This window comes from Notamacropus eugenii, chromosome 4 (assembly GCF_028372415.1).
Source record: "Notamacropus eugenii isolate mMacEug1 chromosome 4, mMacEug1.pri_v2, whole genome shotgun sequence".
Classification (NCBI taxonomy): domain Eukaryota; kingdom Metazoa; phylum Chordata; class Mammalia; order Diprotodontia; family Macropodidae; genus Notamacropus; species Notamacropus eugenii.
Genome location: NC_092875.1, coordinates 251463990 through 251482448, shown reverse-complemented (window position 1 = coordinate 251482448; position 18459 = coordinate 251463990). Strand labels below are relative to the sequence as shown.

General features: G+C 38.1%; 1 long non-coding RNA gene and 1 pseudogene across 1 annotated transcript; both read left to right on the top strand.

Annotated features, from left to right (window-relative positions):
• The first annotated feature begins 1137 nt into the window (after nucleotides 1-1137).
• On the top strand, nucleotides 1138-16004 carry LOC140501159 (uncharacterized). Its single transcript, XR_011966080.1, has 4 exons — nucleotides 1138-1957; nucleotides 8838-8899; nucleotides 11110-11205; nucleotides 14723-16004. It is a non-coding gene; the product is annotated as an uncharacterized lncRNA (long non-coding RNA).
• LOC140501158 (26S proteasome non-ATPase regulatory subunit 13 pseudogene) lies at nucleotides 6659-7528 on the top strand (annotated as a pseudogene).
• Nucleotides 16005-18459: the final 2455 nt, after the last annotated feature.

The window sequence follows — 18459 nt, the reverse complement described above, 5'->3', positions numbered from 1 at the left end:
CTTTTCATTCACTGAGGGAAACTTGGTGACACAAGCCCAGAAAAGATCCATGCTTCAGAAATGCCTCTTTAGCATTGTCTTACCTACTACACTCCATTTGTAATCCCTTCTCCCATGGGCCATCCATCCATCCAGATTAATGATGGTCCAAAGAACTTCAATGTAGCAAGTCTAGCCTGACCCTACAGAAATCACAGGACCCAAAAGAGACTAGGGGATGATTACATCTGGATTGGAATCCTTTCTAAAGATGACCCTAAGGGAATGCAGAAGATAGGGATGCCTCAGACAGAGTTATCTCCTACATTTTATTTTATAGTAAAACTGACTTCTGGTTAGTTCAGTAATTATTGGGTCTCTTGAGTCTCCTGCTAGGAATCTCTATCCAGTTTGCTCTCCATCTAGTTAGATGCACCAGTTCTTTAGACTCTTCAAGTGATGCAGAGGTAACATTGTCCTGGAGATCATACTGTAAGACCGCCTGTAGCTCTAAATCTAGTAGCCTTCGATACTATTATTTGGGGGGTGGGAATGCCATTTCCACCAAGGGCGTCCTGCTAATGCTAATTAGTGCTGGTGTTAAAAGACCTTGGTTCACATTCCTGCTCTGGACAAGTCACTTAACCTCTCAAATCCTCACTTTTCTTATCTGTAAAATGGGGATGACACTCAGGGCAGAAGAAAAGCACTTTTCAAACTGGGCAAACTATAAATATTGAGCTTTAATTGTTATGAATTGCCTCCCAAACATCCCTAAATGGCTTTCCATTCGCAGTCATCTTACCCTATTCCAACTAGTGCTCTGAACTTTGGTGAGACAGAGAAATATGATTCTGTGGTGTTTTTCTAACGTTATTCACACCTGCTAATGAATCGCTGTGTAGACAACAAAGTTAAACAAACAACTTCAAGGGACCTATAAGTGAGTTATTATCTTAGTATAGACCTGGCAAAATAATTTGGATTAGCCCCAATACTATTTCCCTTATTTAGACCTGGCCTAAGGGGCATTTCCATTGGGGGATCTGAAGCTTTGGAATTCCCTCTCTTTTCTAGTCCAACAAAGCTCTAATTTATTGACCTTCAGGGCACAATACAAAACACCTGTTAGCTCTGGCATTTCCTCAACCTGCACAGGGAATGCTGAGAGTTTAAAAAGAAGAGAGGTCTTGCTTGTTCTGGGGGTGGGGGGAGAAAAGACCACCCCTTGTTCTATGTTTTTCTACCATGCATATACTCAGGAGCCTATGCAACAGGCCCCTTCTTCTAAACCAGAAAACAGACGTATTTTGCATGTCTGTGCTAACGACGCCCTTAAACATGATGCCTCACAACAAGGGTTTCTCTCACACAGTCACAGAGCTGTGGACTAAAAAAAGCCATAAAAAAACAAAAACCATGCCTGGCTCCCTTACAGTACTAACAGGTGGGGAAAGTTGATTGAACAGCAGAAGCTTTGTCCTTTGTATGGCAAAAGAAAAAAGCTGCTAAAAGAATGTGAGAACATTCCTGTCTACCCGCCAAACAATTGTTTTCTGAGAACTCGCTAATAGCTCATGTTCACTCTGGATGAAATAGATAATGAAACCCAAACAAGTCTTGGAAGCAAGGAGGAGGAACAGGAGTGTTTCCAGAGCTCCCAGACTGCACATGCTCCATCTGCCGCCTCCAGAACACCAGGGAAGCAATTGATCGATTTGGGAGATGGAGGAAGGAAAGAAGGGAAAGATGCACTCTCCTCCAAACACAAGGCCTTTCTGGTTACACCTGATATTGCCACATCCTTAACTTCCTATCAGCTGCATCTGCCATAAACTTTAAAGATTTAAACTTTGAAGAAGTCTAAACCTGGAACTGGAAAGAAGAAAGAGGTGGAAAACTTGCATAGGAAATGAACAGGACTCTCAATGTTTCCATTTTATCACTAACAACATCCTCTAACTTCAAAGAAAGAAAGGCAAGTCATTTGAGTTTTTTTTTGTTTTTTTAAGCTTCTTATTCCCCAAAATGAGAGTCAATTTTTTTAAAAAAGGGGTGGGGGGATAAAATTTGTTTATAGAAAAAAGTAGACATGCCTGGGGTGGTTAATAAATTGAGATCCAGACTTCACAGAAGATTTGAGCCCATGTTGCTTACAACAGACAACACAATGCTAGTTCATTAGAGTTGTCTTTCAACCAGATGATGTTCTTAGACCTTTCAGGGACTAACCAAAAATTGTGGGCTGGGGAAAATTAAGGAGAGTAGTCATGGAAGGAAAGAAGCACTTTTTAGATGAGGTTTAAGAAGAGACAGAAAATTAGAGAGATGGACAAAAGCAGACGTAGGTCTACAACTGAAAATTTCATAAGCAAACAAATGACACTATTTTGGTAAACTTGTTAATTGTCTGATCATTTAAAATCTGGACTCTATCAGTGTTTGAAGAAGAAAGGAAATAATTTTCTGACTTTTTTCTGTTTCTAAGTATAGAAACAAAACAAAATGACATAGTCTTAAACAAAACAGACTATTGTAGGTTTCTGCATACGTTATTTTTTAAGTACAAAATAAAATCCAGCCAGATGAAAGAGATGAGGCTGCAGTGTCTCATATTAAATCCCTAATGTAGCCTGTTGGACATGGGTACAGCTCCCCCTCCCTCTGGTCAGGAGGCAGAAAGGTACTTGTTCATCAGGGATGCAGTGTTTTAAGAAAGATCATTCTCGAAGTAATTGCCAGGGAAGAATGTTTTGTTGCGTTGTTCTTACCAAGAAGATGGAAGAGTAATGGGCATTTCTGCTTGGGTTGGTAGCTACACTGAGCTGAGCAGAGAACTCAGGAAGTATGGAGGAAGAAACATCTAAGTAAACACCTGAGGCAATCCAAGACAGGACATAGATGGAGCCTGTATAATGAAGAGTCTTCCAGAGAGACAGGTTATAGACTTGTTCCAGATGTACTGGAAGATAAGCAGGAAAGCAAGCAACCTGGGCTTGGTCCTTCACTGAAATCTCCAACTGTGCTTTGATTAAAGAGAGAGAGTCCATGCCTTTCCTTGTCAGAGTAGTGTGTCTTTGAGGATTCTGTTTCTTAAGCTACTCTGGGGACATTCAACAATGAGGCTAACAGGAGTTCTCGTTTTATTACTCATTTACATCTCAGTTAGATGTTTTACTGTTCCATTGTTGTCAGAATGTTAACATGGTAAGTATCAATGCTCTCTCTCCACTCTGACTACTGACATCTCTGGTCTCCTTTAAGTCCCAACTAAAATCCCACCTCCTACAGGAAGCATGCCCTGAGCCCTCTTGATTCCAGTGAAAGTTTTCTAGATTTGATTCATTTTTCTCTCTTTAGTGACCAACATTTGGTACAGCTAGAAATGCCATTTGTGGCTCTTGACTAGGTAAAATGAACTGGCTCATGAAAGGTTACCATCAGCCTTGGTTCAAAGTACTGTGACCATCAACCTCTGATTTAGAAGCATTAACTACATGGTGTCCCCCAAAGTCTCAGTGCCATTTTAAAATGACTTTGGGGATACCCTGTACATCAAAGTAGGACATTCCTTCTATCTCATTGCATTTTGCTGATTAAATGTGTTCAGGTCTTGACAATTAACAATTTTGCCCTTCTTAGAAACTAGAAGGAGGCTGATTGGTACATGTAGTTCTGCTTGACCTAGTAAATCCTACAGTGAAACAGGGCAAACTATTATTTAATGACAACTCTGTTCTTAACTGGATTTTGGTTTGACTCCCAATCTCTCCAGTCTTCTAAATGCCTCATCCTAGTCCTAATTCCTGTATTCTATTGATTCCTATGGATTTGACCCAGTCAGTAACTCCTTCATGAGTGAGTATTCACATGAATAGATGACATTCCAAATTTGCTAATATGACCTCTCCAAGAAGGCACTACACGGACAAGAAGACTGCAGACACCAAAGCATCCAAACTGGACCCTACGCAAGATGTATCTCCAACAGAGCTAGCATGGCATGGTAGATAGAGAGCTGGCCGGGTTCAAATCCTGCCTCCTGGCCATATGACCCTAGGCAAGTCATTTAACCTCTAGACAACTTCTTAAGAATCTTGAGTTTCAGAGAACTACATCCCTAGCTTCCTCATCCAGGAGATCTCCATAACAATGAAATAACAGGTTCAATCCCTAACCCAGGGTTGGGGAACCTTCAACGTTAAGCAGCCTTAAGGCCACATGTGGCCTTCTAGGTCCTTAAGTGTGGCCTTTTGACTGAATACAAATTTTGTTTTGTAAAAAAATTTGTTGTGTTAAGGACCTAGAAGGTCACATATGGCCTTAAGGCTGCAGATTCTCCAATCCAACCCTAACCCTCCTTACACATCATCTTCCTGTGCAAATAGTTTGAGGTCAGCCATATTTTAGAACTGAGAAAATTTTATAACATCTTTACCCAAAGGAATAACCCTAGCAAAGTTCTCTAAACATCATTTAAGAGGGCCTCAGTAAGCAGTACCACAAGGACTTGGGAGACAGTATAGAGTAATAGAGAGAACTAGAAATTAAACCATACCACCAACCTCTTGAGGGGCAAAAATGAACTACAGATATAGATTTTCAGACACTGCCAATGAGTTGAATTATTTTACTTGACTATACTTATCTCTTACAAGCAAAAGTTTAGTGAGGATGAAGGGTAAGGATAAAGGTAGAGGGGAAAGTGAATAAAACATTTTTAGAGTACACAGAAAATAATTAAAAGAAGATTCAGAAGGGAATAAAAAAGGGAATATCATTACTACTTATTAAATTTAACTTTAATACTTTAAAACAAATTATACATTAGCAGTTCAGCTTCATATAAATTCTCTTTTCTACTCATTTTTGCGTACTGAAATGTTCACTTTTTCAATGATTAAGTTCATAGTAAAAAAAATAAAATTTAAATTTTGCAAAAAATAAAGAATACTGGTCATAAAGTCGGGAAAAGAATTTAGTTCTAGTCTCTGGTAATTAATCTCTATGTATCACAGGGAAAATTTATAATTTCTCTAATTGCATTTCCTTGTCTATAAAATATAGATAAGATATGCCTGCACTAACCTATCTTATTGAGTTTTTGTGAGGAAAGCGAATGTAAATCTTTAAGCACTATCTAAGGAAATATTGTTGGTATTGAAGGTAGAAAGATCAGGTAGTTTTTACACCAGAATTTGCCTAGAACCTCTATCAGCTTCCATAAAACTTCATAGGGTCTAAGCAAATGTAATGAAAAAGCAGGGTGATCTCCTGTTCACTTGGACAGCTGCGAGATTTGGATAATCCATAAATGCATGCATTCTTAGAACCCACTGGCTGGAATTTATCCCAGCTTCCTTCTCTGAGCGAAATAAATAAATTTGTAACAACTAAATCACAGGAATTAGTTGGGCAACTGTCAAACACATAAAAGTGTTCTGGATTCCCCTAGTTCCCATTTGTCTAATTGCCTTTGTGGGCTCTTTGAATGAATGAATGAGCATTTGTTAAAAACTTACTGTGTCCATGAGCACTGGGGATGCAAATAAAAATGTAAGACCGTTGTTGCTCTCAAATGAGCTCACATTCTAATGAAGGGACAGAACACATGTAGGAGATTTCAGATGCAAGTAGGATGGAAAGGTCCCATGGTCCTTAGTGGCAAAGCAGATGGTAGTACATTTTCTTCTATGTCATTTCCTTTGAGAAAACCATATCAATTTCTGACACTGAGCCATTTGACAATGTGAAAGACTTCAGTGTTAAGAACTTCTTTTTCCGACTTGGTACTTCTGGCTACTGAAAAGGCAAGGTTTACAGCATCTGGGAAGCCAGTTTTCAAGTCACATCTCTCCTGAGTTTGGTCCCTTGGATAATGGCTATAGAGGCTGGGTAGGAAGCAGAGCCAGTGATCTTTGGTAGCGTTATATGGAATCTCTTAGCCAAATGAAGATTTTAGCCAGTATAGCAAAGAGGATTTAAGGGTTGGGGAGGAAGCAAATTTCTAAGCAAGAGCACAGAAAAAAAAATACACAGAGTCAAATGTAATTCTGAGGTCAGCACTAGTAGCTTCCCCCAGAGACCTCCTCAGAGTTCCACCCAGAGCAGAGCCGGATAAGCCTTGACTCCCACCATCACGAAGGATGTGCTGAACACTGACTAGAAGAGCTCTCTACCAAGAAATTGTATCACCAACTCACTCTTTAGGCCCCTTATTTTGTTCAAGACACCTGCTTTATCAAAAGAGATAGTTTTATTAAGCTTTTTGAAAATGTTTTCAGTGAGTTTGACCACAGAGCAAGTCTTCTTGCTCTGGCAGCTAGATAGCACAGTGGCTAGAATGGTAAGCCTGGAGTTAGAAAGATCTAAATTCAAATCTGACCTCAAATATTAATTCTGTGAATCTGGGCAAGTTACTTAACCTCTTGTCTTCCTCAATTTTCTCAGGTACAAATTGGAGATAATCATAGCACTTATTTCCCAAAGTTGTTGAAAGTTTACAGCTTGATCATATTTGCAAACCAGATTACAAATCTTAAAGCACTGCAAGATGTTAATCATTATCCTTGGTAGTATTAGTATTATTATCACCACCACTGTCATCATCATCACCCATATGGTCAGATGATAGATCCTAATACTGTTTTTATTTTTCTGGGAAAGCAGCAACAAAGCAGTGAACCTATATAAAATAGTCTTTGGGACTTAGAAATTAAACCCTGAAGACCTACAGATTGTAAGGAGACAAGAAGGATGTGAAGAAATGCCAGTCTTCTTCATGTGGTGTCCATGCATGGTTGTTTCTATGACCCTTGTATCAAATATTATCAAACAACTAGAAACCTCTCATTGTCCGGGACAATACTGGTATCATAAAATGCCAGTGTTTGGGCAGCAGCAAGGAACTTTTAACCTAGATCCTTTCAGGACTTCTTGGTTAAAAAGTTTAAAATTGGGGGGAATTGTTCATTTACCCTGTTCTAGAGTCTCTACTGACATATAAAGGCAGTGACTGATTGATAACCTCTATGCATTTGACAGTGGAGATGTAGAAAAATTCCAAACCCTGAAGACACCCTGGAAGCAGCAGTTAAATCTAGCTGTCAATGAAGCTCTGCCCAGCAGAAGATTCAGCTGTTGTATCCCATGGAAAGGACTCTCACCCACCCTGCCAACCACAGACATCTCACCTATGTTGAAATTACCACGCACTAAAGTTATCATGAATATGTTGGTGCTGCTAGGGATAAAAACTCTTTCAAGTGAGTCTGGTGAAAAGTAGCATTAATGAAATGGATAGGCAAGCAGACATGACTTGGTTGAAACCTTAATGCTGAATTGGCTGCAGATCAAAGAGATTAAGGATTGATTAGAGTTCTGATATACAGATGCGAAGAGTATGGAAAGATTAGTAAAGCACCAGGTCCATAACACCCTAACTTGAAGAACTCTCCACTGCCTATAGGAAAAAGTAGCCATGGTTATTGAAAATATTTAGCTAAACCAGACTAAGAAGTGCCACCCTACTGTCCTTGTTCATATCTGTGGTTTGATTAGGACTTAAAGGAGCAGCACCATCATATTCCCCCGAAACAACCATTCTACTCATCCAAAACCAGGAGGGGACTGTCCCAGAGGAACAGTATTTCATTCTTTGCTTGGAGGTTGGGGAAAGTTCTAGAAGCCATGAATCTCCAGATAATGGATATTTGTTTTTATGTCTTTTTTTGGTTTGACCTCATCTTGTATTTATAGCATGGTATAAGAATATTGCTGGAATAATACTTTAACCTTCCCTTCCCTACCAAAAACTCCACAGTTCTGAAAGTCAAAAATCCAGAGAATTGGGTGGAGATGAATTGTCAAACCATAAAAGATAGCAGGAAGTGGTGTCTGCACATTAGGTGATTCCTGTACTCTAGCTTTGGTAAACCGAGGCAGAAGCAAAGACAAGAGAAAAGCATTGAAATGAAGCAAAAAGTGAAGGAAATTCAAAGAAAGTCAGATAAAACTAAGAGTAAACTAAGTCCTTGATAGTTTTCTAGATGACATAATTCTCTAGTTGAGCATCCTTTTAAGGGAAATTTATATATTCCAGCCACATCTTTATGAGGGTCACACTTTCAGATATCAGAATCCACACAAATATGAATATGTTCTCTGCCCTGAAATTTTCTTCAGTTAGAAATGTAGGTTGTTTGAGGATGTGAACAACAATCCCAGGATTCTCTAGTGGGAAAGGATCTCAAAAATTATCCAATATAATCTTCAACCAAAGCATAGAATCCCTTATCCCCAACAAGAGGCCAGTCAGCCTCCAGCAACAGAGAACTCATTACCTCTGGAGACAACCCTTAATTAATTAATGGAAGTTTTCCCATATATGAACCCCAAATTTGTCTTTTCATTGGTTCTAGTTTTTCCTTCCAGAACCTAATTCTTCTTACAATATGACACAATGCAATGAACATTTATTAAGTGCCTACTATGTGCCAAGCATTGTGCTAAGGGCTGGGGATACAAATAAGAAGAAAATAAAGGATAGTTCCTTCCCTCAAGAAGCTTACGATCTAATGGGAGAAGACAACACAAAAAAAAAAAGTTGTGAGGAGGAGAGAGAAGGTACCCAGCACAGTATGATGGTGGTGGATTTAATCCAAAGAGAACAACTGGTGGGAAATGAAAAATTGGTTGGGCTTCTTCCACATAACATATTTTACAAATATTTGCCCTTAAGTTTTCCCTTCTCCAGGTTAAATATGGCCTCTAAGAGGGGTCCCCAGGAGACTATGTATATTCAGGAATCAGGATTTGCTGTTGTTTCTACCTCCATCCATCTTTTCTTTTGTCTAAAGGTATGACCCAAGGCTTTTTGTCACTTTTCCACACCAGAGGTCCTTCCTTCTCCCATTAAGAGGTGAGTAAAATTTATTTTGTAATTTTCCACCATGCTATAAAACTTAGCTGCACTCTGGTCTCTTAGCCTTCCCATTGTGGATGCTGGGAACTAAAGCTCTCTGGGTCCACAGTACTCTTACTAGAGCTATGGCTGTCATTGCTGTCTATATTATTATTCATAATAAAAACACAAATTCATAGGATCATAGATTGCAAACATGAAGGGACTTTAAAAACCATCTAGTCCAATCTCTTCAGGTCTTCATGTGAAAGATGAGGAAAATGAGGCCCACTGATTTAAAGTGACTTATCCAAGGTCAGGGGCAGCTAGGTTGCACAATGGCTAGAACACCAGAAAAGTCAGGAAGACTCATCTTCATGAGTTTGAATCTGGCCTCAGACACTTACCAACTATGTGACCCTAGGTAAGTCACTTAACCCTGTTTGCCTCAGTTTCCTTATCTATAAAATGAGTTGGAGAAGTAAATGGCAAACCACTCTAGTAGCTTTGACAAAAAACCCTCAGATTGGGTCCTAAGGAGTCAAAAACAACTCAAAAATTACTTAAATTCAAGGTCACAGTGGCAAAGCCAATATTTGAACTCAGATTCTCTTATTCTATCCACTATGCCTGGTGATGATGAAATAAATCTTTTATGGAAAAGACTGCAAAGCTTCTGTGACTTTTACAATGAAAAGTAGACTAGCAAATGAAATGGATAGTTTGATTTGGGTATGAAGCTTACAGGGATGTCTAGGCAAAACCATCTGACAAGCACTTGAAAGTAATTTCAGGGAGTTTTAATACTGGTTCCTATCATTTTTTGATAACACAGCATATGAACAAAAACTACCAATATAGAGAAAAGTTCCTGGCAACTCAGATTGCCTTTTCCCTGAAATTGCATCATTCAAAACACTGTTTCCTTGGGGCAAGAATTTGGTCATTTTCTTTGGCCCAACTTTCTTTACCATGGAAGGCATGTGCATCTCCTAGCACCACAGAAATATTAGATAATAATTTTGTAAACACTGTCAATACTTCTGCAACCACTTGCAACTCCTAGCCCACTATGGAAGGAAGGGGAAGGGAAGGAGACAGGGCAGGAATCTTTCTAGATGTATACAATTTGGATGAAGGACTGTTTACCCGTTAAAGCAGGAAGTCTATATTAGGCTATCTGAGAGAAAGGTCACTATGCCAGAGTTTCCATTTCAAAGAATCTGCCGTATCAGTGAAGTCTCCCTGATGCAACATCATCAAAGAATAGGAAATTTTTGAAAGGACAGCAGTGCTATAAGAAAATGATTCCTTGGGGGCATCCTTGTAGAATGAAGCCAAAAAGCGTTCTGACTCGTTAAAATGGTTCAAAACTATGAGTAAACTTGGGAGTCTTTAGATCTGAGATTAGATACCAGCTCTGCCCCTTAATTCCTAGGTGAATTGAGAAAGTGATTTAACCTTTCTGAACATCAGTTCCCTCAACTACAAAATGAAAGGGTAGGGGAAGATGATCTCTAGGTCCCTTCCAGCTGTAATCTATGATCCTATGACAACAGTATTTGCCACAGAGTACTGGCAAAAAGCCCAGAGTATCTAGGTAGCACAGTGATTACAGCACTGGGCTTGGAATCAGGAAGACTCATTTTCTGAGTTCAAATTCAGACTCAGACACTTACTGAGTGACCCTGGGCAAGTCACTTAACCCTGTTTATCTTAGTTTCCTCATCTGTCAAATGAGCTGGAAAAGGAAATGACAAATCACTCCAGTATCTTTGCCAAGAAAACCCCAAAATGGGGTCATGAAGAGTTGGATATGACTGAACAACAACTGATATGATCACAGGAATGGTCTGAGCAGCAGTAACGGGGGAGAGCCCTTCTCAAAGGTTTCACATTTTAGTTTAGTTAATGTTTTTGCCTCCCAAGATCTTGGTTTCTTTTAGGTCTAAACTAACTTCTTTTAGGACCTGACACCATAAGCCTGTATTCTGTATCGCTAAGTTTCAAAGGAACAATGCTTCTTTCTTTAAAACCATCTAAAATATTAGATCAAACCAAATCCTCCCATGTTGAATTCTCAGACTCCATGGTATAAGTCAGTACCTGATTTCTTTCACCTTTATAATAATGATTTGTTAAATAGTCTTCCATTTCACAGGGATTGTCTTGTGCAATAACTCAACTGATTGTAATCTGCAATGTGAATGCCATACATTGTTTTTCAGGGATGCAGAAGTTGCAAAGTACAAGAAGGGAAGAAAACTCATCTCTGGAAGAATTAGCTGAAGGAACCAGGGATGTTCAGCCTGGAGATAAGAGAGGTAGTGTGGTGTAATGGAGAGAATAGTCAACTTGCAGTCAGGAGTACCTAGATCTGAGTTCCTGATCAGATGCTAATTCTCTGGGTCACTCAGACAATCTTTCTCAGTCTCCATTTCCTCATCTCTAAAATGGGGTTAATATCATCTACCTCCCAGGGTATGTTGTGAGGTTCAAATAAGATAACATATGGAAAGCACTTTGCAACCAAGCTGTTACCATGATTATCCAGGTATTTAAAGGACTATCATGGAAAAGAGATAAAAAATAATCTACTTGACCTCACGTAGCAGAACTAGCCCCAGTGAGTGTGAATTATAAGATGTTAATTTGACTCTAACCACTGTGCTGGGTACCCATAGAGTGCCAGGCTTGGAGTTAAGAAGACCTGAATTCCAATCTGGCCTCAAATACTTATTAGCTTGTGACCCTGGGTAAGTCATTTAATCCTGTTTGCCTCAGTTTCCTCATCTGTCAAATGAACTGGAGAAGGAAATGACAAGTCACTCCAGTATCTGTGCCAAGAAAACCCCAAATGGGATCACAAAGAGTCGGACGCAATAGAAATAAGTGAACAACAAAAAAATATTTAACTCAATATAAAGAAAAACTTCCTAAAACACTTTCAAAATAGAATGGATTGCCTTGATAGGTGCTGGGTTCCATATCATTGCTTGATTTTAACAGCTATGAAAGTTCTCTACACCAATAAAATCCAATTTTTGGTTGTAGTCAAAAAGCAAAAACAAGGCTAAATCAGAGAGCTTAGAAGTAAGTTATCTTAATCCAACCCACTGAGTTCTATTTCACAAGTAATGATTAAGTACCTACTGTGTGTGTTCATCCTTCATTGCCAAAGAAGACCATGCCATCAGAGAAACAATGACATGACTTGCACTTGACTTTGTTTTGAGTGAGGGAGGGCTGTGCAGGTCACCAGCCTCACTTCTCCTGCAGAGCCATCTGAATCCAGTGACCAGATATTCATCAGGATGACTGGAGATGACCCAGGATGAGGCAACTGGAATTAAGTGACTTGCCCAAGGTCACACAGCTAATGAGTGTCAAGTATCTGAGATGAGATTTGAACTCAGGTCCTCCTGACTCCTGCACTGGTGCTCTATCCACTGTACCACCTAGCTGCCCAGCTAAGTACCTACTATGTGATAGGCACTGAAAATACCAGAAACACATGAAAAATGACAAGGAAATAAGTAGAATAGTGGATAGAACCCTGAACAGACTTGGAATCGGAAAGGCCCAGATTCAAATCCTGCTTTAGTCACAAATTAAAAAGCCCTCCATTCAAGACAAGGCTCTGATCTATTCCTCCCTTTCTCCCACCCCTCATATTCTATCAAAATGCCCATTCTCTTATCAAAGTTGATCTTGATTATATATCATAAAGAACCTTGTGGTGTGAACCTCTGAAATACCTCTAAAACCTTCCCAGGAGCCTTTGCAATTAATTCATACTGAATTCTGAAGGAATTTGTGTTAATATAAAGTGGTTTCTACTGGCCTACCATATAGGTTCGCCAGATGTTACAAGCACTTTCTTCCTCTGGAAATGACTCTAATACATTGTGCACGCTTTTCATTTACTTTCTTGTCTGTATATTACATTCTCAGTAGAATGTAAACTCCTTGGTATCAGGGATCCTTCTTTCCTCTTTCTTTCGTCCTTCCTTTCTTTTTCTTTCTTCCTCTCCCCAATGCCTTGCACATAGTAGGTGCTTTGAAAACTTCTGTCCAATGAAGGCCGGAAAAAGCCATATATTAAATCAAATTGAATGAATTGCACCCCTTAACTCGGCCTACACATGACCCAATCATAGTGCACTGGTCTGCCACCCTGCTGACCTTGAATAAGTGGCAAAAGGTCTTTTTGGTTTTGTTGCATTCCATATTGGGTATTTTGGGGACATTTCATTTTCTTGACAGGGAATTTTAGCTGTTGGTTTGAATTTAATTGAGGTATTTTGTATGCACACACAGAGACCCTCAGGCAAGGGTGGATTTTTAATAAATCAAACAAATTCAGTGCTTTGTTCTCACAGAAACTTCCTCATGCCTCTTATAGGTACCTCCAAAATATGGCACATTGAGAAACATCGATGACAAACAAACTTGACAAAAACCTTGCCTACTATGGGATGAATGTTTTGGCAAGTGACCCTCAGGCCTCCAAGTCTAAGGGGCTGGTATTACCCTGGAAATTGGATTTATAGCAAAGAAGTCCTTGGTATAGCACAAAAAGGCCGCCCAAGATTCAATCCAAACACTACTTCAGATCTGAGATCAATCCAACCTCAGGAAAGCCAGGACTTGTGCTATGCCCCTACGTTCTCTTTCTCAGGGATGAAAGGGAATCAGACTTTCAAAGGGTTTAATGCCTTATATTTACTAGGGCAGAAGGAATGTGGCATAGTCAGTCAACAAGCATTTATATTAAACTCTGACTATATATCCTGATACACAGATGATATAAAGTAAGGTATAAACAGGTCCTGCTCCCTAGGATCTCACATTCTAAAAAGGAAGATAATGTGTAAATAAAGCAGAAAGTCCAGTGAACTCAGGTTAAGAAGATTTGGGTTTGAGTCCCAATTCTGGCATTTACCAGCTGTGTAGTTATGGGCGTGTCACTTCAACCAGTGGCCTTCAAACGTTTTGATTAGCACCCGTATCGGTAAAAGAAAAAATTCTAAGCACAACACCAATATGAGCATATCTACTTATTTATAAATTAAAATGTATTACTGTACTAATAGTACATAAAACTATTCAAAGATAGAAATTTAAGAGAGATGAGATAGATGAATATTTTGAAAATAATATTTTATTAATGATATAAAAATCCTTTTACCCATTAAAATATCACTAGTTATTGAATTTGAGGTGAGAGAAATATCATGGAATATATTGCATTATTTGTGAATGTCTTAGTATCACTTTGTGATACAATGATTCAAAAATATGTTTCTAAGTTCAGTTTGTTGTATACTTGATTTTAATGTCTGTCGTAGCTAAAAGAGATACTTTGAGAAGAGAAGTAGCTTCAAGTGGAGGAAGCATATTTGTGTTTATTAAATTTCTTTTTTTAATCCCTTCTATCAATTACACAGATTTTTGTTAAATTTCATTAGTAAAATTCCATCTTCCCTGATGACATAGATGTTACAAAGAACAAGCATGGTTTCAAAGAAAGATATAAATTAATGAGCTTCCTGTCTGCCCCACCCCTCCAACTTCTACACATGCATTCCTTTTCAGAGACGGTAGGTCCAGAGCTATAAAGCATTTCATATATTTTCAGATTTTTTCAATGTACTGAATAGTTTTGCCAGCTGTTTCCTCCTCTTCTTCCTTTATCTTTCTCTTGCTTTATATTTTCCTTTGAAAAAATATTTTTGTGATACGGGATTATTCTCTGAGAGTGGAAAGGACATGAAGGGAAATTTAAGTGATATGAGCATAAAAGATATCAATAAAAAAAATTTTTATTCTGTTTTTAAGACAGGTGACAGGAGGACCAAGACAGAGAAGTATCAGGAAAATCCCAAGAAGAGAGAGGAGCCAGGAGGAGAAGATAGCCAATAGTAGCAAATGCTTCAAAGAGTTCGAGAAGGGTGAGGACTTATAAAAGGCCTTTAGATTTGACAATTAAGAGATCATTATTAACTTTGGAAAGAGCTATTTCCATTGAGTGATTTGGTGGTGAGCCAGATGACAGAGAATTTAGAAAGTAATGAACAGAGAAGAAATAGAGATCAGGAGCACTGACTGTGCTCAGACATGTGGCACAACAGGCTGAAAGGATGCCAAAAGCTAGTGATTTTTTTAAGGATGGGTGCCTTTTTTACCATTACCTTTTACTTTGACCCAAGCTACCATGTGCAGTTCTCATTAAATACAAAGAGGTATTTCTGGGTCCCTATTTATCTGTCTAAATATGAAAACAAGATTCCAACAGGAATGATCTGAGTGCTTGCCCCTCATACGCTGATACACAAATTTCTATGGCGTAACTTCCACTCTGCCTTTTCCTTTCCCCACTGGGGTAGCACACTGAGGGAAGCAGTCCACAAGGTGGTGACCCCAGAGGTGAAGCACCACTTTACACACACTGAGCTTCCAGTCAAGCAAATCTGTAGGAGTCAAATATTGATCTAACTGAATATGGTGACCCCAGTAGCAATTTGTCACAAGGAGGAAAGAAGAAATGTGGAGTATTATGGAGCTTGATATTCAGCATACAGCCATATGGCACTTAGGGAGACTCTATACTTGTACTGGTTATGTTTTAATGGCACTTTAGTTATAGCTGTGTCCTTAAACATTTACGTAAATTTATTTATTTAAACAGTCATTAAACATTTATTAAACCCTTACTACATGCCAGAAACTGTGCTGAGTATTAGGGATACTAAGAAAAGCAAACGACAATCCTGTTCTCATGGGGTTCACAGTCTGATGGCAGAAACAATGTGAAAAACTATGTAGAAGCAAGCTAAATACTGTATAAATCAAAGAAAATCAAAAGTTAATCACACTGTATCACATGCCATTGTCTTTTTCCATTGTTGGGTACTATTTAATGATCGTTTTATGACAGCAACCAAATACTTGAATAGAATAACACTCTATTATCTGAATATGGTATTAAACATATGTTTAATGTATGTTTCATGGCAAGATAAACTATTGCTATGGATTTTAAAGATATAACATATACTTTTTTCTAAGACGTTATCCTTTGTATTTTCACATAATAAACATATTACTAATATTACTACTATTAGTTATCATGTATATAGTTCTTTGAGCATTTTGCAAATATTATTTTGTTTTATTTTCACAACAACCTTGGTGGATAGGTGTTATTATTCTCCTCATTTTATACATGAGGAAACTGAGGCACACAGAGGTTAAGTGATTTGCCCAGGGTCACACAACTAGTAAGTGTCTAAGGAAAGATCTGAATTCAGGTCTTCCTGATTCCAGGTCTAATGCCTTATCCACTGCACCCCTTGGCTGCCCAATGAAAATACTACTTTCAGCCTATAATTATAAGACATCTATTGATAAATCTGTTTTACCATCACCACCCTGCAGTCATCACTTCTTGGAAGACGTCTCTACCTTCATTCTACAGAGAGTGAAGATTCCTTCCCTCTCTGATTCATTAGCTCCTCCTTCCATCTGAGGAAGTATCAAATCCAGCTATGCTTATTCCTCTCTGGATTTTACTTCTGATTCTCTAGACTTCTCCACCTTGTTCAGTACATCCCCACCCCCACTCATCTCCCTTCCTGTTTTTAGCTCCCTTTTATATTTTGTCATTATTATTGCTGTTATTTTTATTTTCATTAGATATATATTATATATGTTATATATTTGCAATATATACATTAGATATTTATTATATATATTATTATATATGCACTAGAATATCAGTTGCTTTAGGGACCATCTCTTTTTGCTTGAATTTGTATTTCCAACCTTAGTACAGTATCTAGAATACAGTACTTAACAAATGTTTGTTGACTTATTGTCATGATGCTGTCTAAATCAGAGAGAAACAATTCAAAGAAAGAAAATTAGAGACCAATATCTCTAATGAACATTGCTACAAAAATTATCACAAAATATTAACAAGTGGGCTACAACAACACATTAGCAAAATTATACACTATGACCGAGGTGGGTTTATAGCAGAGATGAAAGGTTGATTCCTCATAAAGAAAGCTATAAATATAATAAGCCATGTTAATAATGTAAATAATAAACCATAGGATGAGATCAATGGATACTAAGAAAGCTTCTGACAAAATCTAGGACTCATTTCTACCATAAGAATGTTTCTTACTATTTAATATAAGAATTCTGTACAAGAAACAACATAAATATTAAATAAAAATTATTATTTATATAGGAAATACTTTATTATTCTTAACATTTCTACTATTCACAGAAATAATAGAACTTTCTAAAATATAGTAAAAGGTATTTACCTAAATCCGAAAGGAAACATTATATATAACAGAGAAAAGTTAGAAACCTTTCCAATAAAATTAGGAGTAAAGCAAAGATGTTCATTATCATTACCACTATTTGTACTATCATAATAAAACAAGGGGGAAAATATACATAAGAATATACATAAGCAAAGAGGAAACAAAATGATTATTTTTTTCAAATGATTTGATAGTGTAATTAAGGAACCCTAGAGAGTCAACTAAAATTATTTAAAATCATTGATAACCAGTAAAGTAGAAAGATATAAGATAAATCCACATAAACCATTAGCATTAGTGTATATTTGTATGTTATCCTATCATCCCCCTTAACTGTGGGTATACTCCAAGGTTCTATCCTAGACCCTTTCCTCTCTCTATTCTGTCTTTCCTGGTGATTTCATCAGTTCCCATACATTTAACAATTATCTTTCTCCTGATGGCACTCAGATCTACATGTAGATGTAACCTGTTTTGTGAATGCCAGTCTTCCATCACCAAATGCCTGGGGTACATTTTGAAATGGACTGTCCCACAGGCATCTCACATTCAACATCTATAAAGCAGAACCCATTAGCTTTCCTATAGGAAAAAAAACCTACTCATCTTCCAGTCTTCCCTATTTCTACCAAAGCCACCATCATCCTCCAAGATACCCAGGTTTGCAAATCCAAGCAGTTGCCAAATCTTATAATTTCTACACCCCATGACATCTCTCATATTTGATACCTTCTCTTTAATCATACACCATCCATACTAGTTTAGGTCCTTATCCCCTCTTTCCTGAATTATTGAAGTAGGCTCCTATTTGGTCTCCCTTTCTCAAATCTCTCCTCACTCCAATCCACCCTTCACGTGATTACTGGAACAATTTGTTATGTCTGATCAGGTCACCCCACACACACATCTACTCGGGAAACTCCAGTGGCTCCTTTGAACCTCCAACCTCCTCTGTTTGTTATTTAAATAAATCTTTTTATAACCTGACTCTTTCCTACCTTTCATTTTTCTTACACATTATTTTCTTCTCCATACTCTATAACCCAACTATATGAACCTACTTTCTGTTCCTTGCACACAGCACTCCATCTCCTGACTAGTTCCTTTATAATGACTGAAACTCATGCCTGGAGTACTCGCTGTACTCACATCCCTAGATTTCTTCAAGTCTTGGCTCAGCCACCACCCTCTACATGAAACCTTATCCTCCCAAATGCTAGTCCTTGCCTTAGAGAA